The sequence below is a fragment of the Oreochromis aureus genome, linkage group 14 (genome assembly GCF_013358895.1).
Source record: "Oreochromis aureus strain Israel breed Guangdong linkage group 14, ZZ_aureus, whole genome shotgun sequence".
Classification (NCBI taxonomy): domain Eukaryota; kingdom Metazoa; phylum Chordata; class Actinopteri; order Cichliformes; family Cichlidae; genus Oreochromis; species Oreochromis aureus.
The window spans coordinates 12,210,644-12,229,252 of NC_052955.1; the positions used below are offsets into that span (position 1 = coordinate 12,210,644).

The window sequence follows — 18,609 nt, forward strand, 5'->3', positions numbered from 1 at the left end:
TAGTATGCGTGTGGGCATGAGTTTCTGGAAACAGAAACAGGTAATTCTATAATTAGTAGTGTCTGATCGACACAAGCAATATCTCACAATGTCCACAAGGGGTCACTGTAAATTTGATTCATACCACATGTCTTGCACTTGCTAATAGTCAAAATCAGAGCAGGGAAATTTAAACTATATAAATCCCGTGATGTCGAGAAGATACAGTTATTATACCTATATTTGAACACATCTTGACTTTATGCTCCTTACAGTTTCAAAACGGCCTCATTACTTCAGAAAACTGTCCAGAGACATTTTAAGATCAATGACGACCTGTGTGAGTTGAAGGATTTTGGTATCATGAAAGGTTTAGATGGTACGGTTGTAAGCTATTCCTTTAGGTAACTCCTTTATTGATCAGAATATCAAAGAATAGTATTTCAGATTTCATTTGGCACATTTTATCCAAGATGCCCTGATGCACCTAGTGTTATTATGCTTGGGGTTGAGATTCTTTAACTACATACTGTTTCTTAAATCAAATATCTTTAATCCAAACAGAATAATGAAGTCGAGCAAATTTCCCCAGAAAATAAGCATTCATATTATTTAGATCCACCTACACGCTTTTGGGAAGTTTTTTTTAACTTAACTACTGCCATATACTTTGTGCTACAGAAACAGTTCCGGTATCAAAACATTCATCCTTTTTAGGACTACACTGGTATAACTTTTCTTTTTTTTGTAACTTTTAAACATATTTAAATATTTAACATTTTATTAGTTTAGTTTTTTCCTTTCAAATGAATGGAGAAGTCTTCAAGCCTTCTTTAAACCCACCCTACTATGAAACTCAACTACTTCAGCACACTTTGAAGTAGTTAAGTGTAGACTGATTGGCATAGAAACATAGAGGCAGGTGTGTATCAGTGTGCGTGTATTAGGTGGGGACATCCATGTGTGTGTGTGTCAGTCAGAGGGTTTTGCTATCACACACACGCACACACACACACACAATACACTCCCCAGATACACATACTACCTAATTTAACCATCCCCTTCTGTGAAAGGACTGCTGCTATCTACCCGAATTAATGTGACTGGAGTTTGTTTATGTTATTTATGCCTTTTTTTTGCTGCTTTTTTTTTTAGACTTACTCTTTTTAAACTGTATTTATTCTTTTTAAACTGTATTGCTGTTTGCACTGTAGAGGCTGGTGAGAAACAGTATTTCGTTTCAGGCTGGGTAACACCATACGAAATGACAATCAACTTCTTGAGTCTTGAATTTATACATTGACACTGAGCGTATTTCATGTCTCTTTCTCTCATTCAGCATTTATTTGAGCACTTCTTCATTTTGATGAGTTTCAGCTTCAAGTTTCTGATAAGAGGGTCACATGGTGCAACTTCTCAAAGACACTAACACAAACACAGTGATGGTAACATCCTCACAGAGTGTCAAAGAGGTAGGTCACAGTTAAACATGCAACAGAGGAAGTGCATCATGTGCCAGCATTTTTAAGAAGAAGACAGAAGAAGACTGTATTGACCGCACACCAGATAAGAATCCGCTGCGCTATTCTCTTCACTCACACTCTCTTGTATTAACTTTTGCTTAACTATGTAATATCAGTTTGCTAATTTAGTATAACGTCACCGTCACTCTCCGCCAATGCTTTAATTGGAATGTTTCCGTTTTATTTCTTTTTCCTCTCTCTCTCTTGTCGCTCACCTTGCTCTTTGGTTTCCTTGCTTCTCTTTTCTTTCACTATGTCGATCACCTGTTTCCCTATCCATCCACAAACGACACTGTCTATTTCTACATGCTCACTCTGCACGATCACGCACACACATGCGTTTAAAGGCAACACATTTACAACAGCCACACAGTGCACACAGATATAGGACACACACGCACACATTTGCTCATTTTAGTTATTATGCACACACATAGTCAGACCTATGGAGCTTCACGCTGCGCATTTTCTTCTCTTTATTTACAAAAAAAAAAAAAAAAAAAAAATGATGTGTTTCCATTTTCCTCACCCGTCTAAGCAAGACACACAGCGTATGTCATTAGCCACAAACACACAACTATGGGCACGCTAAGGTTTGTCTCATGGAATGTGCATGGAGTTGGCTCTAGGGAAAAAGGTTAAAAATACTTAACCAACTTAAAAAAACTACAGGCAGACGTTGTTTTATTACAAGAAACCCACATGCCTGTCACAGGTTTGAATAAACTTAAAACACCTGAGTTTCCTAATGTGTTCTCAGGCTGTTATAATTCTAGACAAAGGGAGTAGCAATTCTAATACATAAAAATATTAATTTCACAGTACTCGATACAGTTATAGATCCAGAGGGCAGATTCCTAATAGTCAAACTAGCTATACTTAACCAAAAGCTAGGTATTGTAAGTATATATGGTCCGAATGTTGATGACCCCTCATTCTTCCACGGTTTTTTAGTGCACTCTCCGAACACCTAGATTGCACAGTTGTTCTTGGAGGAGACCTCAACCTGGGACTAAATGCAGAAATGGATAGGCTCAATACAGCAGGAACTCAGCGTAATTGGCAGTCCACAAATATAATCAAACAGTATATGAGCGACTTTGGTCTTTGCGATGCATGGCGCTCCCTTCACCCCAACAGTAAGGAATATACTTTTTTCTCACATGTTCATCACTCCTACTCTCGTCTGGATTATTTTTTGGTCAGCAGCTCACTGCTGAGTGACATTTCAGACACTGAGATTCACCCTATAGCTGTCAGCGATCATGCTCCTGTATCTTTAACACTAATGCAGAAGAATAATACCACACTAAGTAAAAACTGGAGATTTAATACATCGCTGCTCAAAGATGAAGAGTTTATCAAATACTTTAAAAAGAATGGACGTCAAATTTAGACTTTAATGACATTCCTGGAACATCAGCATCTGTCCTCTGGGAAGCAGGGAAAGCCGTGATGAGAGGTAAAATAATCTCTTTCTCATCACATAAGAAGAAAGAAGAAAACAAAAATATTCAAGAACTGGAAAAAAACATCAAATCCTTAGAAAAAGCCTATGTATCACACCAAGATCAAGAAATATTAAACAATTTACATAAAACAAAACTAGAATTAAATGAAATTATTAATAAAAGACTAAATTCTTAGTACAAAGACTTCGCCTGCAAAATTATGAACACGGTAACAAATCCGGACAATTTCTTGCTAACCAGTTAAAAATCAATAAAGAAAAACAACTATATGTGCTGTTAAAGATTTATCTGGGAATACAATATATGATCTTAAAAAAATAAACAAAATTTTTAGGGATTTCTATGAAACTTTATATACACCACAAATAAACCCATCTAAAACAAAATTGATCAGTTTTTGGACAACATAATTCTTCCAAAATTATTAGACACCCAAGCAATGGCACTGGATTCGCCACTGACATCAGGTGAACTCCAGGAAGCCCTGATAAGTATGCCCAATAATAAGGCTCCAGGTCCAGACGGCTTTCCTGCAGAATTCTACAAAGAATTCTGGACGATTCTAGCACCAGTTTTTTACAGAATGTTGCAGGAAATCAAAGAAAATGGTAGACTACCACCAAATATGAACTCTGCAAATATCAGTCTCTTACTGAAACCAGGCAAAGACCCTGTATATCCCTCAAGCTATCGTCCAATATCCCTTATTAATGTAGACCTTAAAATAATTTGCAAAGCTCTCTCAAAGAGATTAGAGAAAATGACCCCCCTCTTAATTCATCCTGACCAAACTGGTTTCATAAAAGGTAGGCACTCATCAACAAATACACGTAGATTACTTAATTTAATAGACTACTCATGCAGTAAAAACATTGAAACCATAATATTGTCTCTTGATGCAGAAAAAGCATTTGACAGAGTTAACTGGAAATTTCTGTTTGCAACTTTACACAAATTTGGTTTTGGAACCTCTTTCATCAACTGGTTAAAAATATTATATAATTCCCCAACAGCTTGTGTCAGAACAAATGATCGAACATCCTCCAGCTTCTGTCTCCTGAGGGGCACCAGGCAGGGATGTCCACTCTCCCCTTCACTGTTTGCAATTTTTATTGAGCCACTAGCAGCAGCAATTAGACAGAATTCAGTAATTAAGGGCATAAAATGCAAGAATGTAGAACATAAAATCAGCCTTTATGCGGATCATGTGTTACTTTTTCTCCAAAACTTACAAACCAATATCTCTGGGGTGATTGCATTGATAAATTCTTTCTCAAAAGTCTCAGATTATTCAATTAACTGGTCAAAATCTACAGTTCTTCCGATTAATTGCTCCTTCCATAATTCTTCTCCTACACCACTGCAATCTGGAAATATAAAATATTTAGGTATTAATGTCTCTCCTAAGCTTTCAGAATTAACTAAATTAAACCACATCCCGCTTTTAAAGACAGTAGAAAGCGATCTGGCTAGATGGAAATCTTTACCCATATCACTCATGGGAAGGGTTGCCACTATAAAAATGATGGTCTTGCCAAAATAAACTATTTGTTTTCAATGATCCCAAATAAGCCATCACAAGATTGGTTCAGATCTCTAGACTCATGTATTTCTAAATTCCTTTGGAAAGACAAACCCCCACGTATCAGCTTAAAAACATTACAAAGGACCAAGGATAAAGGAGGATTAGATCTGCCTAACTTTAATCACTATTTTTAGCCAACAGGCTTCAGTTCATCTCTAGATGGTTTAAACACAGCTTCTTAGATGAGCCCTGGCTAGATGTAGAACAGGCACTATGTAATAATCTAGAAATTTCAGACCTACTATTTATCAGCTCAAACATCAAAAGACATGAATGCTTTAAAAGCATCAACATCAGCTCTTCTCTGACAGCATGGTGGGAGTTTCTAAAAATGACAGCGTCTTCATTAATCCCATGCAAACGTACACCTATCTGGAACAACCCTGACATATTGCAAAACAATAATATGATTAATTTTCCAGAATGGAGTTGTAAAGGAATTAAATACTTAGAACATATATTAGAGGGAACAGAATTTATTCCATTTGACAGGCTAGCTACACAATATGGGATCAACAAGAAAAGATTTTTAGAATATCAACAAATTAAATCCATAGTAAAAAGAGATTTAACCTCAGTCAAGCTGAATTACAAACACCACCAAGTGCGGTACACTTTCTTACTCTTAAATCCCCAAATTATTATCTAAAATATACAGAACACTTTCTAAAATAGATGAATCAATATCACTTCCTATTGCAAAGTGGGAAGCAGATTTATCAGTAAGCTTAGACCAAAACTTCTGGTCTCAGGTATGCTTAGAAACCTTTAAATTGATTAAAATCCCAGTCTGCAATTAATACAATACAAAATACTACATAGAGTGCACTATACAGGTCATCGGATGTTCAAGATGGGCTTTACATCTTCCAACAACTGCTCACACTGTCAAGGCAATACACCAGACAATTACATCCACGCCCTTTGGTTCTGTCCACCAGTGCAGAAGTTTTGGCGTGAGATATGTGAAGACTTATCAAAAGTGTCTGAAATGTAACATTCCAGCCTCCCTTTAGTATGCTTGCTGGGCAACTTGGATGAGGTCACTGCAGAAATAAACACAGCCCACATTGTTTTTACAGCCCTATGCATTGCCAAGAAAACGGTCCTCCTTAACTGGAAAATAAAATAATCTTAATTCTAATCAATATAAAACCATTTAATAGATCACATTAGTCTTGATACAGCCTCTGCCACCACATTTGATCAATCCCTTTGGGCTCCTTTGATCGGCTTCATCACCTAGTGGGGTGGGGGTCATGGTTTGGTCCTGCCTTCGCTATTGTGGTTGATGTGGAGGTTGGGACGGGCTTAGGGCGCCAGGAGAACCCCTAGAGACGTTATCCCTGGAGGGCTCAACGCGGGGGGTTGTGGTCATAACCTGGTGAGTGGCTCTGGTCGCTCTTAGAGGGTGTTCTCCTCGTGGCTGCGTGCAGCGGGGCTGGGGATGGTTTGTACTGGCGGACGAGGTTACTGGCCTGGTAGCCTGGCTGCCCCTGAGTGGATCCGGGGCAGGCGGGGGGCTTGGGGTTGGGGTGCTTTGCCTCTGTGATGGGGCTCTGGCTGGGCCTTGGGGCTTCGGGTCCTCGCCGGTGTGTCGCCGAGGTTGTGGGCGGTGGGTGCACGGGGGCTCAGCCCTGGCGCAGGAGGCCTCTGGTGCATCGGCCTAACTGGGGACTCTTCAACTGGCAGGAGGTTGTTCCATCCTAGCAGAAGTCCACTCTGCAGGTGGGGGAAAGACACAGGAGAGGTGGAGAATAAACCTAACCTGGGTGTCTGTTGTCTTGTGTAGTCTGGAGATGATTGAATGTTGGGGTGGGTATAGTTTCCTCTGCGGTGGGGTGGGGTGGGCTTCGCCGGGTCCTGTAGGGCTTAGCGGTGCTGCTGCCATAGGCCCCGGTCTGGATGGGCCTGGGCTCCCTTGCCTTGGTGGGTACTAGAGGACGGGGGTGCCTACTGGGGTCAGCCGGGAGCTGGCTCTAAGGAGGGCATCTTGCCCTCCCTTCTTTTCCTCCCATCCCCGGCTGCCTCCCTCTTCCCGCTCCACCACACCCACCCACACAGGTAGGGCCTTGGGGTGCGGGTGTGTCACCAGGGTGCAGGGGAGGCATTTCCCCCCCCCTTCTGGCCACCTGTGCCTCAATTTTATTCCAGAGGACGGTCTGTGTATTCAACCCTACCTCTGGCGCCGGTGCCCACCTCTCAATTTTAAATCCATGTAGACACTGAGGGTTCTTGGGAGGGGCCGTGCTAACACCTGCTGCTCTCTGGCAGCAGCACCATGCCCTCCTTGTTTTAAATGCACTTTAGAACAACACGCAGCAACACTACACATGAGCGGGAGGAGGGAGGTATGGGGTCTTCACACACCCCGTTCTCTACTAGCCATCGGGCGGGGGCTGGGAGGAGGTGTTGGCCGTCCGATTGGCCTCCCTGCTGCTGCGGAGCCTGGGCGGTCTGCTTGCCTCCACCCGGGGAAAGGGTCACATATCTTGGGTCTGGGTGCCGTTTCCCCCTCTGGGGGCGAGGGTACCTGGACCCGGGGCATAGAGTATGTTTGGGGAGTATGATTGTGTGTACATGTCTATGTATGTCTGTCCCTACGTTGGGTGAGTGCTGAGTATTTGTATATGTGTGCATGAGGGTGGGAAAGCATGTTTATGTCTGTGTGTGCCTGTTTGTCTGTGTCTATATGTCAGGTCGGGTCTTAGACTCCACCTCCCTGGGTACTCCCAGGCCCTCCAAGTGTGGAGGCCTATCTCCCCTCACCACACTCCCTGCTGGTAACTGATGCCCTCAGGAGTTGGTGCATTGGTGGTTCTTGGTGTCCGGGCTGGGCGCCAGGTATGCACCAGCTCACTCCCCGTGGCTACTTGGCGGGGCCTGGTGCCTGTCGCTCGGTCAGGCCTCTTCCGAGCAAAGGGGCCCTCGGGCCTCCAGCCTCGGGGCCTGCAACTCGGTTCACTCTGGCACAGCTGGCTGCCGGCAGAGCCGGCGGGCACGCCGGTGCAGCCCCCTCTGGCTTCTGCTCCGTGGCTACTGGGTGACCCCTCGTCTGGGGATCTCCTCAGCCCTTCCCAGGAGGGTGGCACGGATGCCCCTCCGGTGGTGCTCCTTGGGCTCTCGCACTCTGGGGCCTCTGGATGTCTGGAGCCTGGATCTCCTCCATGCCTGCTTCATGCCCTGGGGGACGGGGCTATGGGCCTCCACACCCTCTAGCAGACCGTTACATGGGGAAACCTTTTGTATACAAGCGCGTTGATCCACACAGGTGTGCACACGGGTGTTCACTGTTCGTAGACAAACTACACCTTTCTTAGCTGCTACTTCAAAGCACATTGTGCGCTGTCTGTCCTGCGTGCTGCACAACAACTTTCAATATTTAGTATTTACTGCTGTTCACACTTAGCTAGATTAACGTGATGGTGTTGTGTTTAGTATGTTGCTTTGGTTTTTTGGGGGGGTTTTTTTTGCTTGTCTTCTCCTTTTTCTCTCAACAGGTGATCCAGGAGATTTTTTTTTTCTTTCTTTGTCTTTGTAAGTGCCCTTTCTCACTGTCCCTTTTCCCTTCTGTTTTTCTTTTCCTTCCTCTCTTTCTTTCTCCCTTTCCTATCCCCCAGTTATGTCTGTCCCATCTGTAACAACTGAAAATAAAATAAATAATAATAACAAAGTTTGATCAAATGGACCAATACGGCAATGCCATGATGATCCATTTGGCAAAATAAATCCATTTGGTATCCTTGTTGGTCTTCAGACAACAATTCTGACGGCTAAAAAACCAAATGGGACAGACAAAAAAAAAAAAAGAACAGAAGAAGACAGTTAACACTTGGGCAAATTTCCTTTGTTTCTGTATTCTAGGGGTCTAGCCAGGACCCTTACCCAGTATCCAGTAAGGGTCCTTGCTAAAAACCATGCCCTGGAATGGCGCGGCTACGTCTGCAGCCTGTCCGGAGTTCGGACACAAAAACATTTCACTGCATGTTGTACTCTGTATGACTCTGTACGTGACGAATAAAGCTTGTTTGTTTTGTTTGTATTCTGTGAGTTGATCTTGCTGTGTTGAGTAGTCAGATGAGCCAATCACACCACTTTAATGTGAAGACGAGCCTGGGTCCTGGTACTGGGGTTGCTGGGGCAACATGACACCTGATATATAGGTTCAACCACAAGTTCTCCAATCTGAAAGAAAAGTTATGTGAATGTTGTATGATCATGTTATATTATTATGATGATGATGATTATGATGTGTTGTTATTTAAAATGTTTATTAAGTCCAAACCGAAAAGACTGAAAATAAGCACAAACCTGAACATGAGGAGGGGCACTGAGGACGTACGTGACAGCACTGGCAATGTCTTTTGTTTCCAGAGACTGTTAGAGAAATGCAAAGTGCGTCATTTATTTTTATCTGAATAATCATACCAACACTCCACGAACTGCAGGATTAATAATTTTACCTTGCGTGTAGCATACATGCCAGCCACTTGATCACGATTGTTGCTCCTGGCCCATGATATAAATCCTGTCGCCACTAAACCAGGAGAAATGCTCTGCAAAAAGAGGTAATGATGAAGGAACTGTAGGATGTACTGTGCATGTGTCTCACAGCAGCTTATCCAGTTGGTTACAGTAAGTTTTAAAGCCTTACTGTGGCTCGGATATGGGTGTTTTCAGCACGCAGCTCCTGTCTCAGGCCCTCAGTCAGAGCAGTTACAGCATACTTGCTGGCAGTGTAGAAATGTATTTCAGCAGCTGGAATGACTTGATGTCCAGAGATGCTGCAACAAAAGATGTTTTACAAGCCATGAACAAACACATTAATTTTTAACTATTACTACTACTATGACTCCTTTTTTCCAGATTAACTACCCTAGTAAAGTCCTTAAACAAAGATCCGTTATTTCCCTTGTTAGATCTTGTAATAATGATGTGATTACAAAATAATTCTGATCTACAGACATTTTCCACAATAGAAAAAATCAGTTCAAATCAGTAAATAATGATTACTGCATTTCATTTAGTGGCTCGGGGTTTGAGTAAATGAAGCACGGTCTGTTGCAGTAGGAAACATGTTTTTGGTGTCACTGGACCAAAAGCCCATAAATGATCTTTATCCATATTGTAATTCTTATAGTAACAAATGGTACTATATTCCGCACCTCCTCTAAGTTTGCTTTTGGGTTTCATAAAATCTAGTCTATGTTAGGAGAATTTGGCTTCTCGCAGATCTACATCAGTTCAGAGCAGGGGAGATTTATCAGACAAGAAGCACAAAGAGGAACAACATCAGTAGAGAAAATACAGAAAGACATGCACAGGCCAGACAGATTTAAACATCATCGTGTGTTGCATTACTTGGCTTGAATTCAACAGATAGTCATCTCTATGCCAAAGAAACATGAGTACTGTTAATACCACCATCTTTGCTTTTCCTGTAAGCCAAATGTGTGCTTTGAAAAAGGTCTGTTGAGTCATGTTGCCACAGGATGCTCGTAATCAGTCTAAATGATGATTAGAATCATATGACATTTATGTGATATTTAAATCGACAGATTTCCAAGTTCTGTCACTTTCTATTAGCAAGTAAAACTGCACCTGTTTATGTTTATGATGTGCCCATCATCCACGTTTCTCTCTTTCATTGACTGATAAGCTTCACGTGCACAGATGCTCAGGGCAAGAACGTTCACCTGTAAGAAACCAAGCAGAGAAATAAACAACAAAGTCAACACCCTCCAAACAGCTCGTTTGAAAGCTGGTTTCTTGTGCATGGGGGAGGGGGAGTTGTTTCCTACTTTCGTGGAACTTTTCAACTTTCTGAGTTTTGTCCTATTGCACTAATTTTAACAAACTATGTTGTTTTGCAGGATTGTAGGACAACAACTTTGTAATTCAGATGAGAGTCATGACTTTGGTTGTATCAGACTTTCTTTTTTGTGATGGATTATACTGAGCAGAATGTGATTTAATGGATGACTTGATGGAAAATGGTTATACTGGTTTATTTACATTCAAATAAACTTTCTTGTCTCTGTCTAATATAAGCCTAATGCAGCTGAAAATTTTCTGCATGATAGTAAGTTTAGTTCTGTCCAACTTTCTGTTTTTGTGATGGACTAAATTGAAAGTTTCATGTTTCATATTCTAAAAACTATGAACAAATCAACTGAAAACTGATCATTTAATTGCTCTTCTGGGAAACCACTCCTGTGTATACTTCTTTCAAACAGAACTGCAGATCATTTTTTCTAAAATAACTCTGAGATCTTACATCCATGATGTTCTTCCAGTCGCTGGTTTTGCCACTTAGCAGTGGCTCTGGATGAGATAAGCCAGCATTGTTGATACACACGTCCACACCTTTGTGCTGCTCTTTGATCGCTGCAAACATGGCCAGAATCTCCTCCTCTTTGGTCAAGTCACACTTGAAAGGAACCAAAACACCAGGATGGCCGGGCGCTCTGACACTCTGCTGCCAGTTTCTGAAACCAAGAAGTTTAACGATGACAGAGGTTTAGCTTCAAAATAACTCTGCCCTTCAAATCTTTATATAAAATTACTGTAAATTTGTGGATTTCAGTTTTCATAACACAGCTGATCAGTAACTTTGTACAACACTGGAAGTCAGATTTTTGTCTCCAACTGCAAAACATTCTTCTCACTGGGTCTCAACTCATGTCTGAACACGTCCTGCCATCAGCTGCTTCATCAGATCTGCTGCATAGTAACGTATCTTTCTATCTCAAAAGCAACAAGATTATTTTAGTAGCAGAAGGAGTTTTTATCTGACTGGAGCATTTTTACTTAACAAAAGACTCTACTGAACCACTGCGGACTGTAAAAAATTCAGCCCCCAGACATGTTTGAATAGTTCTGTCTAGAGCAGGGGTGTCGAAGTCCAGACCTCGAGGGCCGGTGTCCTGCAGGTTTTAGATAATTGGGTCAACACACCTGAATCAAATGATTAGTTCATTACCAGGCCTCTGGAGGACTTCAAGACACATTGAGGAGGTAATTTAGCCTTTAAATCAGCTGTGTTGGATCAAGGGCGCATCGAAAACCTGCAGGACACCAGCCCTCAAGGCCTTGAATTCGACACCTGTGGTCTAGAGTCACTGGCTCATATGTGTCCAGCCTTCTGTTTCTGTGTTGGACTAAATTAAAAATCTATTAACAGTCAACTTTTACACAGAATCTGATTCATAGTATTACAACAGATTATTGTAAAGCTGGTTTTTCAGGTTTATTTACTTTTAGTCAAATAAACGGTTCAACTTTTGCCCAGCCGCTCCCTCTGTTCTTTTTTGCTAGGCTAGGTAACAGTGAACATATATATAAATATAAATATAGACTAAAAAATATAAAATGCAACAGCCGAGATCGAAATACACTAAGTCAGAGGTTCCCAAAGTGTGGGGCCCGCCCCCATTGCAGGGGGGGCGCGGTATGAAAAAAAAAAAAAAAAGAAAGAGCGCTTGGACATTGTGGACAGGTTTTTGACGGGGCTCCCACACAAACGCAAAGCAGGAGATGAAGCATCGCCAAATATGTTTCCAAACCATCTTCCTTCCAAGCCAAAGACAGGAAAATATGGTGAAGCATATCTTCCCTTTGGCTTCACCTGCACAAGTGCCAAGGTAGGTCTCCCCTGCAAAATTAGTTTCCCTGTGTCGGGAGCACGGTGGCACGGTGGTTAGCACTGTTGCCGCACAGCAAGAAGGTCCTGAGTTCAATTCCACCATCAGGCCAGGGTCTTTCTGTGGAGTTTGCATGTTCTCCCGTGTTTGCGTGGGGTACTCCGGCTTCCTCCCACTGTCCAAAGACATGCAGCTTGTGGGGATAGGTTAATTGGATAATCGAAATTGTCACTAGGTGTGAATGGTTGTCTGTCCCTGTGTGTTAGCCCCGCGACAGACTGGCGACCTGTCCAGGGTGTACCCGCCTCCGCGCCCTATGACAGCTGGGATAGGCTCCAGCGCCCCTGAAAAGGATAAGCGGAAGCGAATGGATGGATGGATGGATGCGTCGGGAGCACGCGCTGTGCTCTCCAAATCACGGACAAACAGTATCCCACATCAGTAGTGGTTTTAGATACGGGCGGTTGCCCGGGGCGGCATCACGGGCATCGGCAAAAAAAATAAATAAATAAATAAAGCTCGTACTCATGCTGCCCCGACGGCAGCCAGCGCATACTGGGAATGTCATAGGCAGTGTTGCCAACTCTTCAGTATTGAAAATCGCTATTGGCTGTCTTAGAAGTCGCTAAATGACGTCATCGCCTAATTTGCATAATTGATCATGCTAATTTAATTGTGACCTACGTTGGAGAGAGAAATAACATTGTGGAAGAGACATAAAGTGAATAAAAACTAAATGCATTTAGAGTTTATTTAGAACTACAAATTAAATTTCTTTTGGCAATTATTGTTTTTTTTTAATATCACAATTCCAACGTTGTGCCAAAAAGTGATTGTCTGCCAAAACTGATTTCGGTATTTGCCAAAAACTGATTGCTCATATTTAAACTGCTATAAGTAACTTGTTGGACAATAATATGTGAAACATGTCAAATGTCAAATGTATCCCTTATAGATGACATAAAGTCATCTTGAGCCACAAACAACATTCGTGTAACAAGGTAGAAGTCATAATCAGTTTTTGGCAGTTACTTTTATATAACCTTTATTTATGCAGTTAAAAATCTCATTAACATTAAAAATGTCTTTTGTAAGAGTAAGCTGACCAACAGGACAGCAGAGATGGCAGCAAATATTACAATAGTTCTGTAAAATATTTTAAGTGGGGATAATTAACCCCACAAAGGACCGGATTGGTTATAACGTAAGTACAATAACACAGAGTTGTAAAGATACTTAAAGAACAGATAATTTTTAATTCTTTATGTAACCCTTTGTAAACCCTGTTCATCAAGTCTATTTACGAACATACGTAAAGATATCACACATAAAAAATACACAGAAACATTGGAAATCAGTTTTTGGCAGACAATCGCTTTTGGCACAACACCGCAAAAGTGACCCGAAATAGGGGAGGACTATCCTCCGCCCGTGAGCGCTTTGGGAACGGGCTGCTTCTTGAGAGTAAGAGCGATACTGGCGCTTTCACGCCAAAAAGTCGTCATAAATAAGTCTACAATAACACCAGAAAAAGTCGCCAGATTTGTCGCTAGTCGCTTTTTAGAAAAAAAGTCGCTAAGGCGGTCTGAAAACTCCCTAAATATAGCGACAAAGTCGCTAAGTTGGCAACACTGGTCATAGGCACCGATCGGTTTTCTGTCGCCCATTTGCGGAGAGTAAGGGCGCCCTCCGTTTGCGAGGTGCGCCTGCTGCTTGCGGCACAGGGAGGAGAGGGCGGGGCGGCGGGGGATTCTCTGGCTGGCTGGAGCAGCATCTAATAACCAACTCGCAAAATAAAACAAAATAAAAACAAAACAACAAACACGAAAACACCAGACATCATGATACAGACTTATAATTTGCACCGATGTTTTTTTTCGAAATTTACACGCGAAAAGTGAGCGCGAGATCCTCGGTGCACCTGCTCGCTGCTGAAGTCAAAGTAACTTTATTGTCATCTCCGCTACATACAGTCCAGTATAGAGAGAGCGACACTATTTAAGCTCCAGTTACAGCAGTGCAAATAAACGAACAATAAATATAGTAGAGTAACACTTTAGGACTCGGGGTAAAGGGATCAATAACAATTTAAAATTTATAATTTACAGTTTGAGGATTTAAAGTCTCACACATAACGCGTCGAAAGGGAGGAGACCTGCTGCTTCCAAATAGAGCACATTTCATTCATAATGTTGTAAATCCAAGCCCATTATGTATTCATGATTTGAATCCTGGGTTGTGTAAAATCTCAGAAATGCACCCTAGACAAAGTTAATCTGTGAACTAAGGTGTAGGTCTGTTAGGTTATGTTGTGGTGATCCTCTGGTTGAGGGATGGGTGTTCATACTGGAGTGCAAAATTAAAACCAATGGAAGATGGACAAGAAAAGTTCAAAGCCATCAGGTGCTCAGTTTAGAAAAAGAGAAAGAAGAGAGAAGAAACGAACAAAAGATACAGGTAAGCAGATGCGTCATTGGATAATGGCAGGTCATCCTGAAACAATCAGAATCAGAATACTTTATTAATCCCTAAGGAAACAATGTGGGTTACAGTTGCTCCAAGAAGAAATGGTAAAATAGTAACAGTAACAGACTAAACTCCAAACAATACATTATGTTACAGATTTTAATATCAATTAGTCATTGTAAATTGTTGATTTGTCCTGTTCTCATTGTATGACCTAATTATGATGGCTGTTTGGTAGCCGTTTGCATAGTATGCATCTCTCTCTCTCTTCATCATGTGTGTGTGGACAACAGTTTTATGTTAATGTACAATCCTTAACATGTTTTTGTGTGTGTGTGTGTGTGTGTGTGTATGTGGTGGGGGGCGCCAGAGAGAGTGTTCTAACTAACTACTCCTGACATTTAATGTCAGGAGTAGTTAGTTATTACAAGAAGTGTTTGTGAACTAAAAATCAAGATACAGATAATATCAGGCTGATCCTGCCGTAATTTGTTCCCCCGGTTCAAATCACGGACAAACAGTATCCCACAGCTGTTTATGTGTTTAAACCCATTTTGCACAGAGAGGCATTTTTTGAAAAATGTATTGATAGCAATGTTGAATATTATTACACAGGAAAAAAAAACAACTACACGTAAAATAATTACGCCGTGACGCCTCTACCTTTCTAAATGGAGGGACAGTAACTGCGTGTGTATATGTAAGTGTAAAACCTGAAGATAGTCAGATTAACAGTATTTTGTCTCTATCTGCCATTCTGCAATTCATCTCATGTAAACAATAACGTGGCGCACAGCGTGACGTGAAAAGAGGCACATACCTTTGACGTTGCGTGACGAACTCTGTAATCCTCGTCCACACGTAAACGCAAAAAAGGAGTTTTAAATAATCTCCGTTTTCGGTGAATCGCAACGCCGTTTACGTGTTGACGAAAAGCCCAAACGCATAGAAACAGCTGAGTTTTCAAAAATACCAATGTAGGTGTGGACGTAGCGTAAAAGAGTTAGTAGTGTATTTTATTACTACCTGTAATTTATTGCCGTTTACTTGTATTTGCTTAATTGTTTACTAAATGTTTGAGGTGTGAAATAAACCGCAATGGAGTTTGTAAAGAAAAATATGGGTGTGTGTGTTTGGAGGATGTGTTTGTGTGGGGGGCGCGAACATTTTTCTTGTAAAAAAGGGGGGCCTGGCAAAAAAAGTTTGGGAACCACTGCACTAAGTGATCGATGCCTGGTCCATCAAAATTTTCTTTTCTTTTTTTATCCAGGTTGGTACAGCTGTTGTTGGGCTAGAACATCTTAGTTGCAATGTAGAAATTAAAAGTTACCTTTTAGCTATTATCATTTTATTATCAAATTGCTTTAACCATGAGCCATTTATTTTACCTGAATCTCTTGCTCTCTCAACCTTATTTGTTAACTACACCTCCCTCTGTGTCTTCCTCACTCTCTTGTTGGGACTGCTGGTCCTCTTGCGCTCTCAATGGCTAATGCTAGCAACTATGGCCTTATTTTTGTGCCTCTATTCTGAGCGCACATAAATAATTTTTGCAAATGTTGCATTTTAAGGAGAAAATTATTTTGAGCGAACAAAATTCATCTCAGTGTTTGCTATTATCCATATACACACACAATAACTGCCATTCTCGCTCAGTTGTTGGCATTTGCTCTTGCTCAGATCTCTGCTCTGTGTGCTCTCAGTGTGTCACTCGGCTTTCAACATCTCTGCTCCCTGCACACTCAACTCTTTCTGTACACGGTTATAAATGTGCCACAAAACCAACTAATCACAGACTTGGATGCAAAATACTTGGCTGTTTTGGTCTCCAATCAGCGCTTAGCTACTGCATTCAGGAAACACAAATGTAGCTAAATCCAGTGAAGTGGTTTGGTTTAACCTAGATTAAAACCAACATAAAAATTATATATTTTACAATCAAATAATTCAAAATACTAACCGAAAATGTTTTTAACTACACTATTATTTTGTGTCTATATGGATAATAGCAAACACTGAAATACATGAATTCTGTACATGAATTTTGTACATGAAAATAATTTTCTCCTCAAAATGCAACATTTGTTCTTGCAAAAATTATTTATGTGCGTTTATTATAGAGACACAAAAATAAAGCAATAAGCTACAATGCCAGGGCTTTATGTCAGCTGTTGCTGGTACTACTGCACTGCTAACATGTCGGTTAATTTGACACACTTTGCTGTATCTATTTCTTGTTTATTTTCTCTCTTAGTTTTTTTTCTCTTTTCTTTCTTTGTTTGTATCTACCGCTTTATTAACACTAACTTTGTTCTAGGGTGCGTAGGTGCACACGGAAAGTAGAGGGAGGGGTCAGAGGCGTTAAGAGATTTGATTGAAAATGAAAACTGAACTAATGCAAAGAAGAAAAAAAAAATCACCCCCCTACAAATGCTTCGGCCCACTGGGAAAATACCCAGCATACTAGATTACCAGTCCGGCCATGGATATAGGTCAAGATACTCTACGCTGAAACTGAGTTTTCACTTCAGAACAAACCTGGATTTTTGCGACGTCCCTGGCGCAGCCCACTACTTTCATACCGAGCCGGACCAACTCTACAGCTATAGCCGCCCCAATCCCGACCGAGGCGCCGGTCACCAGAGCCACTCTGCCCCGCCAGCGGTCCATCACAGCGGTAACCTGCTACAAGCACGAAAGAAGCACAAATACGAAGAGAGAGAGCGACGGATCTTTCACTGTCCCGTGTGAGCATTTATATATGTATAGAAACACCTGAGTCATGTCAGCCCCCTTTTCCTCTCAAACAGCTACAGTTCTCCGCCCTGCAGGGAGGCTTTCAGCCAATCCTGTTGTCAGGTTTATGAAAACAGTTTGAGATAACTTTTACTCTGTGACACATTACATCAGTGGTTCCCAAACTTTTTGCCAGACCCCCTTTGTTTTACAAGAAAAATGTTCCCCCCCCACCACCACCCCACCCATACACACACACACACACACACACACACACACACACACATCCTCCAAACACACACACCCATATTTTGCTCCATTGCGGTTTATTTCACACCTCAAACATTTAGTAAATGATTAAGCAAATACAAGTAAACGGCAATAAGTTACAGGTAGTAATAAAATATACTACTAACTCTTTTACGCCACGCCCACACCTACACGGGTATTTTTGAAAACGCAGCTGTTTCTATGCGTTTGGGCTTTTTCGTCAACACCTAAACGGCGTTGCGATTCACCGAAAACGGAGATTATTTAAAACTCCTTTTGCGCTTACGTGTGGACGAGGATTACAGAGTTCGTCATGCAACGCCAAAGGCATGTGCCTTTTTTTCACGCCACGCTGTGCGCCACGTTATTGTTTACATGAGATGAATTGCAGAATGGCAGATAGAGACAAAATACTGTTAATCTGACTATCTTCAGGTTTTACACGCTTACATATACACACGCAGTTACTGTCCCTCCATTTAGAAAGGCAGAGGCGCCACGGTGTAATTATTTTACGTAGTTGTTTTTTTTCCTGTGTAATAATATTCAACATTGCTATCAATACATTTTTCAAAAAATGTCTCTGTGCAAAATGGATTTAAACACATAAACAGCTGTGGGATACTGTCCGTGATTTGAACAGGGGGAACAAATTACGGCAGGATCAGCCCGATATTATTTGTATCCCACTGTAACTTTACTGCATAAAGAGCTAACATCATGTTATGGAGTAGTTAGTTATTACAAGAAGTGTTTGTGAACTAAAAATCAAGAATGTGGGATACTGTTTGTCCGTGATTTGGAGAGCACAGCGCGTGCTTTGGACGTGTCAGGAGTAGTTAGTTATTACAAGAAGTGTTTGTGAACTAAAAATCAAGAATGTGGGATACTGTTTGTCCGTGATTTGGAGAGCACAGCGTGCTTTGGACGTGTCA

The 18,609-nt window shown here is 41.4% G+C and overlaps 1 pseudogene; it reads right to left on the reverse strand.

Annotated features, from left to right (window-relative positions):
• Nucleotides 1-8,340: 8,340 nt before the first annotated feature.
• On the reverse strand, nucleotides 8,341-17,472 carry LOC120443557 (annotated as a pseudogene).
• Between the last annotated feature and the right edge of the window lie 1,137 nt (nucleotides 17,473-18,609).